Below are 21,713 nucleotides of genomic sequence, written 5' to 3' on the forward strand. Positions count from 1 at the left end.
AGGACCAAGAAAGGTTATTTGAGAGAGTAAGGCCAAGGTACTTGCATGACTCCACTGATGATATTTCCGAGTTGCAAAGAACGTACTTAGGAGTATGGTGAAGCTTCCGTCGATGAAAAGGTAGTAGTAAAGTCTTTGTAGTGTTCAGTGACATTAGCCATATGCTGCACCAAAAGGTAAGTTTGTCTAGATCATCTTGCAATGCGTGGTTGTCGGTATCAGCTAGGATTGGGCGATAAATGACACAATCGTCAGCAAAAAGGCGAATGTTAGATGAAAGATTAGCCGGTAAATCCTTAATATATATAAGGAATAGGAGGGGCCCGAGAACTGTGCCTTGGGGTACACCGAAGAGAACAGGGCTCTTAGAGGAGGAGTGGTTGTTAGCATACACAAACTGTTGTCTGTTAAGAAATTTCGGATCCAGTTCAAGACAAGGGGATTAAGGTGCAAGCGAGAAAGTTTTAGAAGTCGTTGATGCGGAACCTTGTCAAAGGACTTTTCGAAATCTAAAAAGAGGGCATCAACTGGAATATTTTGATCAAGGTTAGAGCTTATGTCATTTATAGAGAGTGCTAATTGGCTATCACAAGATAAACCTTTACGGAAGCCATACTGGTTAGGGTGGAAGAAACTGACAGATGTTAGGAATGTAGCAATGTGGGAGTAAAGCACATGTTCCATTAATTTAGAACAAACGCTAGATAGAGAAATTGGGCGGTAGCTACTACATGATGATGAAGGGCCTTTCTTTGGGACTGGGATAACCTTACCCACTTTCCAGTCATCCGGCACCACTCCTGATGATAAAGATTGCTGAAAAATGTGACATAATATCTCGCTTGTAACATATTTAGTAATTTTTAAGACTTTAGAATTAATGCCATCGATGCCAGGTGAAGACGACAGCTTTAAGGAATCAATGCAATTCCTGATTCCATCAGAACTGAAGGTGATTGCGGGCATTGTATCGTAACTGAAAAATGGGAATTCAGGAAGTTCACCTTTAGGCTCATTCGTAAACACGGAAGAGAATGCATGATTAAGCGCTTCGGCGATTTCGTGATCAGGAATAGGCTTATTTTTCTCGTCGCACAGAGCAAGTGGTTGCGAACGCTTTGGATTTATAATATTGCAGAATCTTTTGGAGTTATTTCGCAGGATGTTTGGTAGGGTAGTCGAAGAAAAGGAGCGTTTTGCTTGACTAGCAAGGGATAGGTAGGTTTTTTCAGCGGTGTAATATTTCTGCCATGCGCACTCACAGTTGGAATGTCTGGCAACGCGGTAAAGCCTTTTCTTTTTATTGTTGAGACGTTTTAGTGTCGTATTGAACCAGGGTGATGAGTGCTTTTCAGTTACAGTGATAGTAGGTATGTAAGTTTTTATCAGCTCATGCATATTATTTTTGAAAAGAAGCCAGTTAATTTCAACAGAACGTTCTAAGAAACCGGTAAAGAGCGAGCTGGCAAATTCCGCTAGTTTAATATTCATATCAGTATAGTTACCTTTGTCGTAAAGCGTAATAGTTTTTCTAGTTTTAGTGAAGGCAGGGATGTCACTTTGAAATGAGGTATGTAGCACTGAATGATCGCTAAGGCCAGGTAAGTGCGTCAGTGGTGAAACATTATCAGAGTGAGAAGTGAAGATAAGGTCTAATATGTTAGAAGACTTATCATTGTGCCGCGTGGGGTTACTGACGATTTGTGTTAAGCCAAACGTAAGACACGTATTAAGAAAATCACTTTCGACATTGTTTTTTGACGTTGTTTCAGCTATATTGGACCAATTGATGGCAGGGAAGTTGAAATCGCCGAACAGCATGATGGGTGATTGGGGATAAAGCACTGTTACGGAGTGAAGCGCCACATGGAAGTCAGCTACGAGAGAGCTGTTTGCGTCGGGTGGACGATAGCAAGTACCGATAATAACGGCTGGGCGGGAAGCGTTGCTTATCACAGAGACAGTTTCTAAGGGCGTTGTTACTGTTATTTCAGCACACTGAAGATTTCCGTGTGCGCATATCAGTACGCCTCCGCCCCTTTTGTGAGATCTGTCGCGTCGAAACATAGAAAAATTTGGAAAATGTGAAAGAATTTCTGAATTATTAATGGACGGATTAAGCCAAGTTTCAGTAAGAAGGACTATGTTCGATGTCGTTGTACTGAGCAGGCTTTGGAGAGCATCAAGTTTGGGAAGAATACTGCGAATATTGGTGTAAAGAAATGAACGGGAGTTATAGGGATGGTTATTGGGACGGTTGTTGCGACAGTCGGATGCTAGGAACCCGGTGATCGAGCGACTACCTTATCGGAACTATGGTCGTATGTGTAAGTTGTATTTCCCATTAGTAATTTGTCGTGGCGTAGTTTGAAGGGTCTCTTTTGCGCTTTGGCAAACTGAACGAGGTGTCTTCTAGCAGTTAGCGTGTTAGAAGAGTAGTCTTCCGAGATCCGATATTCAGTTCCTTTTAGTTTTTTAGCTCATGACAACACGCGTTCTTTTACTTTAAAATGCGCGAATTTGACAATTATAGGCCTGTTTCTGTTACTGTTAAAGCGACCTAATCTGTGTGCTCTTTCTATGTCTAAATGTTCAACGGTGGTGCTTAGTTGTGTACTGCAGTGTTGAATCACTAGGGCTTCGGACGCAGCCCATGTTTCACTTTCAGTGTCTTTTAAACCAAAAAATACTAGATTTGATCTTCGCGCTCTATCTTCCGAGTCATTAAGTTTAGCCTGAATAGACGCAATCTTATTTGCGCTCTGTTCGGCGAGCGTCCTGAGCTCGTCTACCTCTTTTTTTACCGCGATAAGTGCTTTTTTACCGCGATAAGACGTATGTATGTATGTATGTATGTATGTATGTATGTATGTATGTATGTATGTATGTATGTATGTATGTATGTATGTATGTATGTATGTATGTATGTATGTATGTATGTATGTATGTATGTATGTATGTATGTATGTATGTATGTATGTATGTATGTATGTATGTATGTATGTATGTATGTATGTATGTATGTATGTATGTATGTATGTATGTATGTATGTATGTATGTATGTATGTATGTATGTATGTATGTATGTATGTATGTATGTGTGTGTGTGTGTGTGTGTGTGTGTGTATGTATGTATGTATGTGATTGTATATATTCTTGATGCCGTAATGACCAGCGAGCCAATCGGCTAGATGGATCGCCTAGTCCAACCAACCATCAAAGCGAATGGTGATCTGTCACTATCGTGAAATGGCAGCCGTACAAGTATAGTCGAAGCTTGTGGGTGGCGAAGGCTACGGCGAGGCATTCCTATTCGGTTACGGTATAATTCCGCTCAACCTTGGTAAGAGTACGGCTTGCGTAGGCGATGACTATTTGTCGTCCGCCATGTACCTGTACGAGTACTGCTCCGACGCCCATACCACTAGCATCGGTGTGAAGCTCAGTTGGGACCTCAGGATCAAAGTGGCGCAAAATTGGAGCTTAGGTGAGCAGAAATTTTAGTTGACGGAATGCAGACTCACACTCAGCAGCCCATGTAAATGGTGTGTCCTTGTGAAGGAGTGCCGTGAGCGGATGAGCTAGGCGTGCAAAGTCCCCCAAAAAAAAGAACGAACATAATCCCAGGAGACTGCGCAGGTCTTTCGCCGTCTTCGGTTGGTGGAAGTAACGAATGGCTGCAAGCTTCTGCGGATCTAGGCGGAAGCCTTCTTTGTCGACGAGTAAACCCAAAACAATGTTTGACGCTCGCCAATGTGGCACATTTTGGAGTTTAATTTCAGTCCAGCTTGTCGTATGCAGTGAAGGATAACCTCCAGTCGTTGGTTGTGGTCGTGAAATGTCTTGCCGTAAATGACAACGTTGTCCAGGTAACACAATTATATTTCCAATCGAAGTTTGCGCAGAATCGTGTCCATAAATCATTAGAATGTTGCCGGAGCATTACCCAAACCAAAAGGCATTACGTTAAACTCAAAGAATCCATCCAGCGTTATGAAGGCAGGCTCCTTCTTGTCTGGGGGGTTCTTGTTCTTGTCTGCCAGTAGCCTGAGCGCAGATCGACAAAGGATCGAGAAGTACGAGGTAGAATGTAAACGGTCTATGGCGTCACACATATGTGGGAGAGGAAAGGCATCCTTATTTGTCACTCCGTTTAGGCGCCTGTAGTCGCTCGGAATCGCAAGAGTCATCTTTCTTTTTGAACTGGAGCCGCCCACGGGCTATTGGACCCAAAACGCCTTTCTGTAGCATGTCTGTAACTTGTTCTGCGATCACTTCGCACTCGGCTGACGAAATGCGGTACGGCTTCTGTCGTATTGGCGACGCTGTTCCAGTATTGATGCGGTGGTGTACGCGGGAGTACGGTGGTCAATGTACACACTCTTGTGCAAAGTCAAATACTGAAGCATAGCGGGCAAGTACCACTTGGAGCGCTTGTTGGTGGGAAGAGGGAAGCGATTTATCAATCATGGTCTTAAAATTTGAAGAGTGGTCACTGAGCGACGAGCTTCCGCTCGTGGAAGTAGCAACTGCACGAATGCTCACCACACAGCCTTCCTCAAAGCGTGCTACTTTCAGTCCTGCAGGCAAAATAACTGACTCGGAGGACACATCCACAGTCCACACCTGAGCACAACCTTCTACAACTTCGATAAGTGGGCGAGGGACAAGTACATTACATTCTTCTTTAGAGTGCTGACGTGTTCGGGTTCAATAAATTCACAGCAGAAACCAACACCGGTGCACGACGAGGTCACTGGGATAATCATTGCCGTCCGCGCAGGCACACGTACATCAGTGGACACGGAAAATACTTCTTGACAATTGGATGGAACGTTATCGAGCGTTGGTGGTCTGACATCGCTGGTGAGTGAACTTTCACCAGCCCTGCAGTCTAAGGTTGCTTCACACTCCCGTAAAACGTCAATAGCAAGAATTACTTTATGCGTGTTCCGTGTGAGTGCAGTAAATTCCGTTCGAAACGCCTTTCCACCAACGGTTATGACAACTGAACACACTCCCACACGTAGCAACAGTTCACCGCCAACTCCGCGAAACGTGGTATTTCCGTCCGAAGCAAACATCACTTTCGGTCCTATAGCGATTCTTGAAAGAAAGACACATCGCAGACACGGAAGGACCAGTATCTACCAAAGCCTCAGTATTTGCACCATCGACACAAACACACACACATTGTTCTGTAACATCATGCTAGGCGGAGGAACTTGAAGATGTGACCGTCCCGTGACCTAACCTCCATCGGTCGCACCAGTTAGTTTTCCAGCTGGGGCGGCGTAGGCGAGCGGCGACGCGGAGATAGCGATCGATGTGTTCGGGTCGGCGGTGGAGTCAGGCTGCGGTTAGGTGCTGGGGAGTCATTCCTTGGCGTGTACTCTCGAGATAGCTGATGAAAAGGGACAAATGGTTGCCAGGACGCCGCTTCTTGCATGCGGGGCGAATATGCGCCATCTCGCGGAGCAGGCTGCGGACGACGGCAGCTGTAGCAAACAGGCGGCCTGCGATTTTCATTGAAACTGGGCGCAGATCTCTAAGGCGTGTTGTGGACGGGAGACCCGCGTCGCGGCTGTCTGTCGTGTCATCGTTCAAAACTCGTAGGTTGTGGCTGGACTATATGGTGCTGTGAACATGGGTGTTGTAAACGGGACGGTAGCTGTAGGCAGGTCGCGTCCAGGCTGCCGGTGCATCGCAGTAGCGCTCCTCAACGGAGCATTGGTGGCACACGCAGTTGGCATCTGGGCCTTGAAAATGAGCCAACTCATCTCTGATAACTCGTCGTACTAAAGCCGCATGGTCGTCAGAAGCAGATAGGTCCACACTTGCTGCGTTGGTCACGTTGTCCAGCCGGTTTTAAGAGCTTCGAACGTACGACAGTGGCGCCTTATGTAGGAAAGGGTAGTGAGGTCGTCCTTAGAGAAAAACAAATTAGACACATCTACGGCAACTCCCTTGAGGTGTCCAACCTTGTCCTCGTCCGACATACTTGCGTTTACAATTGCGCGAAGCTTCAGGACTTCCTCAATGTAGGTAGTGCACCTCTCTCCTGCGCTCGTCGTGAAGGTCTCTGCTCAGCCCTTTTCTTTCTCGAAAGCGAACCACCAATGCATTTCGTTATCTCTTCGACGAAGCTGTTCCAAGTTGTGAGCGAGCCCTCGTTATTGTCGAACTACATCAGGGCAGTTTTGGCAAGGAAAAAGACAGCGTTAGAAAGCTGCGCAGATACGCTCCATTCATTGAGGCGTCTCACCCTCTCGTAGTGTCTCAACCAATCTTTGACGTCCTCATTGGCTTCGCCTGATAATGTGCGCGCTCCTTGATGAGGTGTCCAGTAGCCAGCTTGCCTTGGGCGAATGCTTTCTTTCGCGGTTTCCTCACGAACGTCGCCTACGTCCGAATCGCTCATGTTAGCGTCTCCCAATGCTAGCCCGGCCAACCGTTTGCTGCGTCGAAGGGGTAGCTGGGTCGTCCAGTGTGATCTACCCCGCACGTCCACCAAAATTGTTACGGATGGGATGGGTTTATTTCCAAGATGACAGATTGTTGGCGTAGAACCTAGGATAGCACGGTCATGCACGGCCAACAAGTTGCGGCCAGCTCATCGCGCACACCTCTACTTTCTCTTCCTTCAACTGTGTCGTGCAACGTGACAATATCAAAAATACCATAAATAACTATTTAATAATAATAATAATATTTGGGGTTTTACGTGCCAAAACCACTTTCTGATTATGAGGCACGCCGTAGTGGAGGACTCCGGAAATTTTGACCACCTGGGGTTCTTTAACGTGCACCTAAATCTAAGCACACGGGTGTTTTCGCATTTCGCCCCCATCGAAATGCGGCCGCCGTGGCCGGGATTCGATCCCGCGACCTCGTGCTTCGAAAATAGACTGTTTTCTGTTGGAATGTTTCTAGATTTCTGTAAATCCTTCGAGTCTCTGAAGCATTCAATTAGGCAAATTAGGCATTCAGGGTATTCGCGGAGTTGCAAATGCACTTATGAAGAGTTATATAACTGAACGGCCACAGTATACACAGATGCATGGTGTAAAATCTAATTTTCGTATGGTGAATTTTGGTGTCCCGCAGGGTTCAATACTGGGACCTCTTCTTTACTCTATATAATAATGAGATTGTAAGCATTCCATTAACTGCTAACATTGTGCTGTATGGTGATGATACAAATGTATTTTTGGTGGGTTCTAATCTTAAAGTATTGGGGCAGCAGTGTAATGCCTGGCTGAACCAGCTGTTAATTTGGCTGCCTGTCAACCAACTTCAATTGAATGTAAAAAAAAGGGAACGGAAGTTTATGCACTTTCATGCAAAAACAAACCATTAAGTCATCATGTCAAAATAGAATTCAATAACTGACGTACTGAACAAGTGCATAGTTGTCGGTTTCTGGGTGCATGCTTCCGCAGCGGCCTAGGGTGGACATATCATGTGAATTATATTAGAATGAAAATGGCCAGATCTATTTAAGTAATCTATCGTATGAGGCATCTTCTTCCGCAACAAGTTAAGAAACAATTATATTTTGCTGTCGTTCGTTCCCATCTTGTATGCTGTAAGCTGGCACGGGGTACGTAAACTGATTCCTTTCAACAGCCTTCGCTTCCAAAGAGAGCCCTATGAGCGTTGCGTGCAGGCCCGCCGTTGAAACAAATGTTTTAGAGATTTGTCGTGTTTTTAATTCCTATAACTTGAGTTTGGCAGTTTACATTTTGTATAAAATCAAGCAAGATTTCGATACCCTAAGTAATACTTATCTGTCGAGGGATATTACATATAAGTAACGCGTTGTAGCATTGTCCACCACTAGATCTAGAATGACTTATGGAAAACAATGTTTACATCACTAAATCGCATTCCTGTGTAATACGTACCAATCGATTGTGGGAATAGCTGTAGAAAATACTAGCGTATCGATGTTTACGGAAAAGTTATAACTTTGAATAATCACAGAAAAATAAAAATTGGCATCAAATGGTTTGTTCTGCTTGGAGCGATTTATTAAATTTTTATTTTATTATTTACAAATACTGCTGTCTCAAAATTGAGACATAGCAGGAGTGGGTGAGTACATCAAGATAACATACAATCAACATGTCACATGTAAACGAACTTCGTCCACAAAACGCTCAAGTGGCAATTCTCGTAGATTAATATGTAGCGTGTTCCACAATTCAATGGTAAATGGCAAGAAAGAAAATTTGAAGCTATCCAAGTGAGCTCGAAACGGAACAATATTCAAGGGATTGGCTCTTCGCGTTACACGTGCCGAGGAGCCAACAAATGTCAGAGGTACGTCGACAGTGACAGAAGCATGTACAATTTTGTGCAACAATATAATCCTTTCACACGTGCACCTATGTGCCAACGGCTCAAGCGATAGCAGGCCAGCATGCAGAGAAGGGGAGAACTTGCGATCGTATCGATTATAAATAAATCTAATAGCTTTCTTCTGCACAGCCTCAAGCTTTGATACATCATATACGCAGTTGGGTGGCCAGACGACAGATGCATATTCTAGAGTGGGCCTCACGAGGGATCTGTAAGCTGCTAGTTTGCTTTCCTTGGTTGCTGGTTTTAGTGTTCTTTTTAAATATCCAAGTCGTTTTAGAGCCCTGGAACAAGTGAAGTCGACGTGTTTGTGCCATTTTAAGTTGGAAGAAAAAATTACACCAAGATATTTGAACTCGGTGACGGAAATCAAAGTCTTCTCATCATTACTATAGGCAAATTTCAGGGGTTCCTTTTTGTTCGAAAAGGTCATTGATACTGTTTTATCGAAGTTGATTTCCATTTGCCAGGTCTTGCTCCAGTTGCAGAAGGCATTGAACGTGTTATTCAGCAGCTCCTGAGAACTGGTGCTGGCGATGTTGGAGTACAAGACACAGTTGTCTGCGTACAAACGGAGCTTAACAGCAGAGTTAGTAACAGCACTCTCGGCATCATTAAGGTAAATAATGAATAAAAGTGGTCCCAGTACGGAGCCCTGTGGGACGCCGGAAGAAATACCGACTGAGGATGAGTGCGCCTGATTAAATGAGACAAACTGGGACCGCAGATGCAAGTAGTCTCTTATCCAGCCAAGTAAGTGATTGCCGTGCATGCCTCTGAATAAAGAGTCAAGCTTCATGAGTAACTTAGCATGACATACCTTGTCAAACGCTTTGGAGTAGTCAACAAATATGGCGTCAATCTGGCCACGATTGTTAAGTGTAGTAGCAACGTCGTGAGTGAATTCAATTAGTTGCGTAACCGTGGAAAAATCCGATCTAAAACCATGCTGACGATGTGAAAGAATGTTGTTATCATTTAGGTACTGTATAATTTGCTTATGAATTATGTGTTCTAGTAGTTTACAACAAGTAGATAATAACGAGATTGGTCTATAATTGGAAATTGATTGCCTAATGCCAGATTTGTGTATCGGTACAACTTGAGCAACTTTCCAGACGCGGGGAACAGTTTGCGATTCTACAGAATATTTTTCGCCACAGCGTTTTCTGTTTTTCGTTTACTGCTAAATATTTTGTGCATTTCTTTATGATTAGTGTAGGCGTACATCTTCATGTCTATTTTGTGATATTAAGTTTAGTGGGCAGCGTTCCTGAGAATTATGTGCTCTGCTTGTTCGCCAGCGGTGCCACGACTTGTAATCCAGGGAGAAGGCCTTGTCAGGAAGCAAGATTTATTTGCCTGCTTTAACCTCTCACGGGCACACTGTACAATATGTACGAAATAAATCAATCTCGAAATCTTGAAACCACCTACTCGATCAAATAATAGACTGAACGGTTTTGTGAATTTGCGAACGTGGCCTAGGAGCTCGTAACTAACGCTTTTAATGAGATTGCCAATATTAAGATACTTCAGGCACTCTCCGGTGTCTCTGTCTGCCTCTCTGTCGGTCGATGCCTCGAAACATTTTCCCGCCAACTGAGGTCACTGGGTCGAATGGGAACAGCGTGGGGCTGCGGTGGCGAAGGCACAAAACCAGCGGTCGAATGAACTTGGAACGCTGGACTTCTTTCGCGCAAACTTTAGCCAGTCCGTTTGTGCCCACTGGGTGTGTGCTGCCCTTTAATGAAACTTTGACGACAACTTGGTTCACTAGCTATGTACCACCGGGTATTTACTTATTTATTTGCTTTTTTTTATAACCGCCCCCCCCCCTCGGTTTTCACATGAAATAGGGAAGGGGCGTAGACACACGTGGTAGCAAATGCAGCATCATAGTACCAGCAATTGTAAAAGTAGATCACTTAGGTGAACAGCCCGAACAGGTGGAATAATACATGATGATGATCGTAACATGGCTAATTAGGGTCAAAATTTCTCCACCTTTGATAGGTACAGAATTTAGCACTGGAAAAAATATTAGTAAAGAGTGGGAAACGAACACACGTCCTAATAAATCACTGCAGAAATGATATAGAAATAAACTGGGACAATAAAAATACAAGTACAAAAATTTACTGGCAGTCAGAGACAAGCGACTCGAACATAACAACACAAAAAGTCATTCAAATTTTAACTGTATACAACACGGCTGAAAATGATGAGTAAACGAGAAAAAGTAGGGTGTCTGTGGGCCCTAACTTCTAAAAAAATTGAGCCGCTCTTGAATAAAAACTCTCTGATGTCAACTTTCGTGATGGCATGCAGCACTGGGTACGTTCCGCTGTTGGATGAACTATTTGACTGGGATCACAAGGTATGTGCCACTCAGTATGTGCCACACGGGAATGATAAGAACTAATTCGAAATTGCTGCGTTGCTCGGCGGAATCGAAGACGCGCGTGTCACGCATTCAGTCAACCCTGTGCGCATCGCACCACCGGCGCCGCGCGCGGACGGTTGACGCCTCTGGTGCACAACGCGCTTCTCTGCGCTGACCATATGGAGTGTGTCGCTGCATCGCTTCGGTGACCTTCGACCTTCATCGTCAGATGGCTTCTGCCGAATTGCTTCCGTATACTTGGTGAAGAAAAAAAATGGCTGTGGCTTAGCTAAGGTTAAGCCCAGGACGCGAAGCATACTAGCCTTTATTTTAGTTGTTGAACCCCTGTTTAGCCTGGTGAACTGCTGTTGCTTGGCTATATTTGGTTCGGCTAGACGAAGAAACAACTCATGCGTTACTCTGCTTCGCCTTCAAGAGTGGAACGCGACAGCGTTCCCGTCGACCCGCCAAGGGGCGCCCCGCATTGGACGCGGTGAGCGTCGAGCAACGCAGCGTTCGGCGCGGCAACGAAATGTGCGCCTGAGCAAGCGACGCACGCCTGAGACTTAGAAACAGCTCGTTTCTAAGGCAACACCGCATTCACTAGAGGCGCTTTTGTACCGCTTTGAAGCGTCGTACTCGTGGCTCAGTGGTAGCGTCTCCGTCTCACCCTTATGAAAATGGATTTAGAGTTCCTTTAGAACTCCTAATGAGTTCCTATGGAGTCAAAAGGGACTCTATAGGAACTCGCGATCTATAGAGTCGTCTGCATAGAATCTCTATAAGAAGTCTATAGAAACCTTTCTATAGAAACAAGTCATTTCACACACAATAGATGTTCTATAGAGGATGTATTGACGTCCTATGTACTGAATTCTATAAAGTAATTTTTATAGAATGTCTTTAAAACTTCTAACGCGACCTGTCTATAGAATGGCTCTCCATTCGTTCTCTATAAATGTTCTATAGAGATTGTATTGATATCATATGTACTAAATTCTATAAAATAATGTCTATAGAAAGTTTTCAACACTTCTAATGCGGCTTGTCTATAGACTGACTCTCCATTCACGCTCTATAAGCAGTCTATAGAGGGTTTATTGTCATCATATGTACAATATTCTATAAAATAATGTCTATAGAAAGTTTTTAACACTTCTAATGCGACTTGTCTATAGACTGACTCTCCATTCACCCTCCATAAATGTTCTATAGAGGTCGTATTGACATTTTATGTACCAAATTCTATAGAAAAAAATTTATAGAACGTTTTCGGAAACGTTCTATAGAGGTCGTATTAACATCTTATGTGCCAAATCCTACAGAAAAATGTTAATAGAACCTTTTCAGAACTTCTAATGCGGCCTGTCTATAGAATGGCTCTACATCCTCCATAAAAGTTCTGTAGAGGTCGTGTTGACATCTTATGTACCAAATTCTATAGAAAAATTTATAGAACGTTTTCAGAACTTCTAATGCGGCCTGTCTCTAGACTGGCTCTCCATTCCCGTTCTAAATGTGTGCCATCATATGGCATACGTACTGAGTTCTGTAAAGGAACGTTTATAGGAAATTAAACAAGCTAAAGTGCGGCCTGTCTAAGAACGGCTCTATATTTTCACTCTATAAACAGTACCCAGTGTCCAGTGCATCTCCGGATTATGGGTCCAGTGCCGCGCGCTGGATGCATGGGGCGCTGGGCAAGCGCGGCGTACTGGGAGGCGCTGGTTACTGGTGCGAAAAACAGCTCTAGCGCGTTAAATACGTGGTGCCTGGACACCGTATGTATTTTTTTTAATACAGAAAGCAACAGATAGCGTTTTAGTACAATATAAATCGAAAAAATGAACATGTAAAAACAGAAGTGCTCTGACCAGGATTCGATCGTCGTACCTGCAGATCCCCAGCCCGGCTCATTACCGCTACGCCGCGTCAGCATAGGGACATGGGCGGATAATTTAGCTTATCAAAATCGAGAAGCAGTTTTAGTTTCACAGAGAGAAGTCTTGCACAGACGTGGTAGATGCGCTATCGGCCAGCAACTAAAACTCACGCCTGTACCTCAAAGAAAAATTTGCTCTCCATATTCAATAGTGTGCTGGGAAGTGCCATAACATCAACTGCGATTGGTATTTTAGCTTCGAAAAAAAGTCCTAAATGAACCACCGACCCGGGACGCTGCATGAATGGGCTGTTACTGCCGATTTCGATAGCCGTTTCTTCTTCTTCACGCGAGGGGTATGCAATGTTTTCTTAGTTCAGTGATGACTTTCAGTCTACACGTCTGTCTAGCCATATATATTCGTCAGAGAAACGCAGGCTAGTGCTGGGAGCCTTCGGCGACAGCACATATACCTGCGTTTATGATGCGTCACATCGGCGCTCCTCACTTCTTGTGCTGGCACTGTAGACATGAAAAAATTGTTTATTTAAAAGCACCGATGCGAAATCTGAAATATAAAGTAATTTATCCTTTTTAGACTTCTTGATTCTTGAGGTTAGACGCGCTGATAGCGTGCAGGCGGACTCGGCGGATACGCTATGCCTAAGCTTCGATGGGGACTGATCTCGGCGCGGGTAGCTGGCGAAAGCTAAAATGTGTGTATTTGAGCCTCAGAACTCTTTTTAGTACAATAGGGAAAGTGGAAGCGCACGAATCGCCTCAGCCTTGTTATCGGTGCGATAATATCAAGCAGCGGTAGGCATCGAACTCGGGGTCCGTTCAAGCGCGTCTGAACGACTTCTGGATTTCATGTCCACTCCACAACACTGCGACAATGGCGATAACTCCCAGTCATACGTTACGTGCGAACTACTAAAAAAGCGGCGTCCTCCGTCTATGCGTGGTTTCGTTAAAGAATTTAGCTGTCCGCCCTGTCACAAGGCAAAATGCAAAAAACGAAAGTGATTTTCAGTGTCACATGTGCAGGAATAAACAAGGCAGCTCACGCACCTTTATTCCATGCTGCGACACGAAATAGTTCTATGACCCTAAGATATAGCGTTATTTAGGACAAGAGACTAGTATCAAGCCATGAAATTGTATAAAGCATTTAATATTCAGCAGCGCTCGTCCTTGCGTGCTGGAGCCAGCGCGGCACAAACACAACCAGCGCCGTTTCCAATGCGAGCGTCTCTTCCAGTGTGACCCAGCTCTTATCCAGCGTTCTCACTGGTCTCGAGTGAGTCCCAGCCAGCGCCAGCGTACCCAGTGCGATTCAGTGCTTAAAAAAAAAAGAAAGAAAAAGAAAAAAGAAAAACGCGCTGGTTTCACACTGGAAGGCACTGGAAGACGCTGGTTCTTGCAATCGGCATTTCAGAGGTTTTTTACTATCAAGTAAGAGCATCGTTAAAAAGACACTCATTGACCAAGGCAAACATCACACTAATCGAAATTAGGAAAACCAAAGAAATATAACGGAAGCGCGCATTGTGGTTTATATCGCATATGCAGGTAAATCACAAAGATGTATACCAAGAAACACTAAGCAAAACTGCGCCTTAGCAATCGCGTCATAACTATTTGCTGGCATGCAGTGACTGCAGCACTTGGGGCGGAAACAGATCGAACGCCGCCGCAAATTTCTGGCACATACCACTCAAATGCACGCTGCAGAAACGATTTTTTTTTTCAAGGAATCTTGAACTGTCACAGACCACATGAGCGCGATCCGCGCATGATAAGCGCATCGCCACGAAAGCAAGATAGGGAACACATAAGCGTAACCTGTACCTCACGGGTAAAATTAAACATCATCGTATATACGTTGCTGTGCGACGGACACAAGCGCACAGAAACATCACACACTGCACACGTGTACCTCCGAGGTTGTGTCGACAATTTCTTGGCTACATTTAAACGACAGCAGGAAGTTACTTCAATGAGAAACGAAGTGAGGGCACAGGCACTGCAGGTAACGGCTGCAAGGGTTTTAAGGCCAGTGACCGAGGTTGAAATCGTTAAAATCACACCGCAGCGATAGCTTGCACAGGGTAAATTGTCGAGATCTTGAAGGCCATGCTTTTTGCTGACTACATGTGGCATAAGCGATTCAAAAGCAAGAATACTGCATGTAATTTATTTCTGCCCTAAACTATAGCACACAATATGAGCATGTCAATATTTCTTCTTGTCTAGCAACATATGTATGTAGTTCGGCTCAAAGGCCGGCTCAAAACGGCACAAAACCTGCTGTAGTGGGTATTATTGTAGGAATCACGGAGGCCACAGCAGCCGCACTATTATACAGACGGCGCTGGCGGCGCCGGTATTTTCGTATTCAACGCGACAGGTAGAATACGAAGCTACGGCGTGTTGTTATTGCTCCGTCTTCAACGGTTGTCGTGCGAGCTGCGTCGATGTGTTTGTTTGGTGTGTTATTAGGTTTGCTGTAATGAAATGAGACGTAGTTCGCGAGCACGAAAGTGCCAGAAGATGGCTTGAGTCTCGCTGTAAGCACGCCGTATGCGTGGCGCGCCAGCTAAATGTGGACCAACGATTTTCATGCCATGGAGTGCGTTCCCTTTGTATCCGCTTGTGTTCGTGGAAAGTTTGGTGGACGGCGCAGAGAAGTAATGCGTATTATTAGCGCGCCTCAGCTCGTCCACTACCCAGTGGCTTGTTTGCTGCAAGTAACATCGCAGACGCATCACTGGAAACTTGGAGAGTGCCTTTCGACCTCGTCGTACTGTTGAAACGGTAAGCAATCGTGCTCGCCAACTACACGTGCGTTCATCCGTGTTGTGTGTGCTTCCCGTGTGTGTATAGAGTGCCTTGCGAACGTAGTAAGTGGAACACCCACGACAACAGTGAACCCTGTGCTGATACTTGCTACGCGCTGGTTGTAAGAATTGTGTACGCAACTCTATTGCCACAGTGCGGAATTGATAATCCTGATAAGCGTTTGCTTCCCCTGAGAAAAGTTTCGGAAATCGTGTTCGCCTTGTGCAGTTGTGCGTGAGCTCCCCCCTGTCTGCTAAAGTTGCATAGTAACGACCCGTCTACCTCTTCATCGATTCTTTCTTCAATGACGTTTCCTCACTTACAAATGCTTCGACGTTGTGCACAATCTCTGCTTACGAGGTTTTTGGCTAACGAACAGTTCTAAGAAAAAAATGTAAGCCAGTCACAGCTTGCTACTAGTACAGCTTTATTTCCAAGGCAAGATGTGTTGACATAACTGACTTAACTAAGCATGACAGGGGAACGTTGCCTATACTAAGTAATGGAAAAAAAACCATTAAGTTTAGATTGTAATCTGCTGCTGCGGTGCGTCCAAAACTTTATTTGATGTAGAGGTCCGCATTGTCATGACATTCGATGATTTCGAGCATTTGCTCACTTTCCACATTAGTGCAGACATTGTTTTCGTGACTCTTTTAGGTGCTGATTGCATGTTTTCACGATATCACAGCTTTATTGTGCCACTGCTTTAAGCTAACATAGAATTGATTTTGTAGTGGCGAGGCCGTGACCCACAACATTGACTACAAGATCGAGGAGCCCCAAGAAATGCCGACCCTGTGGATATATGGCTGCAGCAACATGGCGTGTGATCTGGATCGTCATGACAGGTGTGTATGAAATGTACGTGTTCCAAAAAGGGGGCTTGGTGTCATTCATGGTGAAGTTTGTCGACACATTACTTAATGCAGCATACTAAAGAGACTAAATATTTATGCAACCTTATTGAACTTGCTACCTATTAGTGTGCATAGCCATTATGCCCACATGATTGTGTTCTGCATAAAACTATACCCAACCATTCCTGATGTTTAGTATTTCTTTTGCGTAAGTTGCTTACCTGCAAGTTACATATATTTTTTGCTTTGTACATAGTGTATTTATGACTTTTTATTGGGGTTTTATTCTTTGAAAACTATTTCCTATGCTGTACCCCTATTTGCATATTTTTTTTCTGTTTGTGCTAGAATCTCTTGCAGTTTTCTGTGCATGTAGGAATTCGAAGGGTAGTGGACTAAATATGTCACAGGTCTAAGCACGTAGTGTGCACATCTTTGTTTATCATTGATATCTTTACAGTTACTTCTCTGTTCCCATAGTAACAGCCACTGCAAAATACACATTTGGTGAGCTTTAATTTCTTGAAAATTAATATGAAGGTCAGTATTTACTAAGCTGCATTTACTTCTGTAGTACATAGGCACAGACTGATATGGATACCTTGTTGACCTACACAGGATGCCTTTTTTGTTTGTTGCATTAAATATGGGGGCTCACCCACATCTCTTACTATATATGTGGTATGCCTCATCGATTTCACTTGTCAGTTTTTACGGTGGATGAAAACAGATGAACGATTGTAATCCAACATGAAGCCCCGTTGTGGAAATGTACGGCCAAGTTGGATGACCATACTGGATCTCTTATACACATGAGAAGATACCGGCCAGTTTGCCGTATGTACGCTTGACCACATGTGAAAGGGATACAGTGCACTCACTGCCTGTGACACACGACAAATTTGGTGGTATCTTTCACCGAGCAAGCCTCCCTTGCCTGCTTGCCTTTCTCAATTCTCTTGCACACTGCTGTGCATATGGCACCCTGACAAGAAAGGCTTGCTTAGATACCACTAAATTTGTCTTGTCTGTCAGGGGTAGTGTAGTCTATTCTTGTGATCATGTGTATATTTGGTCAAATGTACATGCAACAGATTGGCCGGTGCCTCAACACGTACCTAAGACAGCACCATAATTCACTCCCCGGATCAGTATGTTCGTCCCACTTGACCATGCACCGATGGGACTGGGGCTGCGCGCCAGATTTAGACTGTTCATCTGTTTTGTTCAGCTGCGGCAACCAATTGACCAACAACATCGCTGAGGAATGCCGCATAAAAAGACTGGGTCACAATCTGTTTACTGAATTGTCCGCAACCTTCGTAGTAACAAATTTGTTTGTTGCAACTAGTTTTAGGCACGTTATTTCTTGTTAAATTTTCTGCTTGACCTATAGAGCAGTTATGCAATCAGTTTTCAAAGTTACTTGATTAGTATAATTTTTGTTTTCTGTTTTTCACATGCCAGGTTGCAAGAAGGACCCTTTTTAATTAAAACTGAATTAACATTTCAATTGCAATTGGGCAGTCTTATCATTGCGTTTAGGATACATATCAGTGTACATACCCGTACTAGATTAGAAACGAATTGTTTCAATAACTCAAAAAGCACGAATATAGTGTGTCCATTGTATCTGACAGTGACACCGCGACTGTGTTCCAAATACAACAAATTGGCAGTTATCCATAATAGTTTGCGAAAACAACTTAAAACATTATTGTTCCCCATACAATGCATACTTAGATGCCCAAGCTCCATGTGAGAAATTTATTATTCGCATATTAAGCATAGTACATACCAACTATGGCTAATAGCGGATGGAATATTAATTTTGTCTACCGCTCAGCAATAGAAGCCACTAGGTCATTCCCTTTTCAAAAAAAAATTTTTCTATGCATAGTGTGACATCTGTATAGGACTCTTAGCTCATGAGTGTTCCTGCTTGCATATGTTATAGATGGGAATGTGTTGTCATTGCAAGATGAGATTAATGTGTGACTAGGCTGTTGTCGTTCGGAGATGCTTTTTGTCATCAGCAATGATATTCTACTGCCAGGCACATTGGCCCAGTGCTGATGTCACCGAATCTTGGGAAAGTAAAAATATTCTCAAAAGTGATTCTCAAAAGAACTGCCACTGTTTGGCAGAGTGGTGGGGAGGTGGGGCGTTCTGCCACCTTTCTGTTATAATTTTTTTCTGAAATACTGAAATGAAACTTAGCATAATGCTACAACTATATAGATATTTGTGGCATGTTTGTGCCTGCTAATACATTATGACTGAATGTTCATTACACCTTTTGAAAATTAATTTCAATTTTATTTTCCAGGCTCCACCGTCGCCGTTACTAGACGGACCAAATGAGGCCAAAAACTAGCCTTTCCTCGCTCCATTCCTGGGAAGTGAAATAGCAGGTGGTCATGTAAGAATGAACTTGCAACCATGTGGGCAGTAGCCAAAGCTCCCTACAGTTCATGCTGGTGGTGGAATGATAAGACAAACCGCAATATTTATTTGTTTACTTATTCACTTAATATTTATTTATTCATATCTCATGAATACTGTGCAGTTTTTTTAGCAAGGAGTCAGGTAAAATAAAGAAATATTGTTGCATCAAAGTAAACGTTATTTGAAAAAGCATAATTCACGTAGCACGAATTCATGGAAACTGTAAATTTTGAAGAAACAGAGCAGTAAGGTTAACAAATCTTATATAACAAAAAATGAGATCACATTTCTGTTGGACCTAATACCATAATTTAATCTGTCAAATTAGAGATACCATATGCTGGTCTAATATACAATCACTAATTTATGAATATATGCGCGAAACTCTCAAACGTTGCAACAATTTCATGCTAGCTGTAAATTCATATATACAGTTTGTTGACTTTAGACATAGCCGATGGAGTCTGCAGAACTATGATATCTCTTTCTGGCACAGAAACGGGCATTAGTAAGCTTCGTGGTGTTATTTTTCTTAAACCTGCCAAATAGTCCTTCCTGCAACAGGTAGAATTCTCAAATGCCGCAAACTTAATTCAAATTAGTGCTGTGGTTGTCTCAAAAGTATTTCTGTATTTTGGATGTATTTGAGTAGGAAAATTTACAGAATTAACGAACTTGTGCTAGCTCTTTTTTTTATTTACAGTTGCAAACTAAGTCCTTTTCCTTCAAGTTTTGCTATTTTCAGCAAATTTTAATAAAAATTGATGGTGTTAATGTAAAAACTATAATGTAAACATTTTTAAATGTATCAAACCTCATCAAATTTGGTTGCATAGTTGCCGAGAAAAACGATTTTACTGTTCATGTGCATTACATAGGAGCTCCTGAGCTAGATCTCTTTTTTAGTCATTGCGTGTGTCGGTCTGGTTTGTATTTCTCACCCTAATTAGAATATTGGCTCTGATCTCAAAATTGTTTCCCTTACAACGAAATACAAGCTTTTAAACTTTTTACGATATATGCTGTACTGCTCTATGATAACCCCTGTTTGCCACATTTTTGCAGGGCCTACCAGTGCTAATTTTACACATAAACGTAGACTAAAATGCTGTGTGGTTTCGGTATATGGTGTACTTATCTGTGAAAGCCATTATTTGCCACATTTTTGCAGCGACTGCCAGTGTTATTTTTGCTCAGACTAAAATGCTGTGTCGTTTCGTCAGGCTGACACAACATTGCAGTGCACATTCATATCAGTCTATTTTCAGGCTTTAGTATCCAAACATTTAATGTGCACTGCTGGAACAGGCACTCCTTTTGCAGTTTTAATGGTATGGTTTCTTGTCCTAGTCAAGCCTGTTATTGCGAGGTGTCAACTGTAATCAAGTCTGCCACTGATTCTTTTACCTCATGTTTCGTGTATTTGCACCACCAGCTTGACCTGAGAAGCATGTTGGCAGCTACAGTTTGTGTGTTGCAAGTTCTAGTCTGAAGTGTGTATGTCACATATATGAAGCATGTATCTAGTCTGAAGTGCAATAAACATTTCAAACTGAATACTTTGTGGTTGTAGCACCAATTATTTTGCCACTGCATTTACTGTAGTCCTTATTGCCTACAGTAAAACTTTGGTAAATTGCAAGTACTTTACACACATCGGCCTAGCTTTTATAGGCATTTGCTTGTAGGGACTCGAAAGCAACTCGATAGAAATATTCTATAGAAATTTGCCTTTAGCATCTCTAAAGAAACTCGATAGAAATATTCTATAGAAATTTGTCTTTAGCACATCTAAAGGAACTCGATAGAAATATTCTATAGAAATTTGCCTTTAGCATCTCTAAAGAAACTCGATAGAAATATTCTATAGAAATTTGTCTTTAGCACATCTAAAGGAACTCGATAGAAATATTCTATAGAAATTTGTCTTTAGCATCTCTAAAGCAACTCGATAGAAATGTTCTATAGAAATGTGTCTTTAGAGTTCCTATAAGAATGCGGTGGCCAAATAACTTTTGAAACTCTATAGGAAAATTCTATAGCCAATCAAAATAAACACAATAAAGTTCTATAGAGAAAGTTCAAAAGACTTTCTAAAAAAACACATTAAAAATTTTTGTAAGGGCACACTCCGAAGACCCTGGTTCGATTCCCACCCAGCCCGTCTTGCAAGAGTTGAGCCAAAGCCACTTCTCCTCTGTCGTGACGTCACTGTGTCACGTGGTGTTGAAGGCGACACCGCCGCGCCTGAGGAGCTGGGTTGAGCTCTCGTAATATGCTTCGCATAAGAGCAGATACAGCTGTTATTTGAATCCATGTTTGCCTTTGTGAATCACGTCAGCGACATCTTACTTGAATGTACAAATGCCAAACTACAAAACTCACTCAGATGCAATTAAAAGTGCGGTGAGGGTTATATCAGGCCCGCTTGTCCTTCTCGCGTCAATTGCAGCGTGCATGAGTGGCTTTTTGTGTTGTTCAATACTCGGGTGCCGCCCCCGTAGTCGAACGGAGCAGCTCTGTCTGGCATTCCCTTCTTGCTGTTGAGCATGCGAAGTGGTCATGCCGGTGCTGATGCTTGACCGAGTTCGCTCCCGTGTCACAACAAAATAGTCCACATAAAAAAAAAAATAATCGCGGTCAAATATTTAGTGAATGAAACGTAAAGTTCATCGTTCAGTGGCCCAGCCGTGATAAACCTTGCTGCATTTACGATAAGGTATACGCAGTCTTGCCCCGCTGTAGCTACCGTAAACCTCTTCTTTTTTAGAGCGCAGCTCTTTGGCGTCCGTTCCTGGGTTTCGCGTCGTCGTCGGCGTTGTCGTCGGCCTCGTAACCAGCTCCGCCCCCCTTTCATCCCCCCAGCGCTAGCAGCGACCGACTGATACCGCTGGATGCCGCTGACGCCGCTAGAGAGTCAAGATAACGTGA

At 43.3% G+C, this 21,713-nt stretch overlaps 1 protein-coding gene and 1 long non-coding RNA gene across 5 annotated transcripts in view; one reads left to right on the plus strand and one right to left on the minus strand.

Moving 5' to 3' along the window:
* Positions 1-21,713, minus strand: part of LOC135916807 (parathyroid hormone/parathyroid hormone-related peptide receptor-like) — a 972,783-nt gene that overhangs the window by 721,304 nt on the left and 229,766 nt on the right. The gene's annotated exons all lie outside the window — the stretch shown is intronic.
* LOC135916814 (uncharacterized) lies at positions 14,978-20,223 on the plus strand. Its single transcript, XR_010569070.2, has 3 exons — positions 14,978-15,450; positions 16,212-16,325; positions 18,664-20,223. It is a non-coding gene; the product is annotated as an uncharacterized lncRNA (long non-coding RNA).

Source organism: Dermacentor albipictus, chromosome 1 (genome assembly GCF_038994185.2).
Source record: "Dermacentor albipictus isolate Rhodes 1998 colony chromosome 1, USDA_Dalb.pri_finalv2, whole genome shotgun sequence".
Classification (NCBI taxonomy): Eukaryota; Metazoa; Arthropoda; class Arachnida; order Ixodida; family Ixodidae; genus Dermacentor; species Dermacentor albipictus.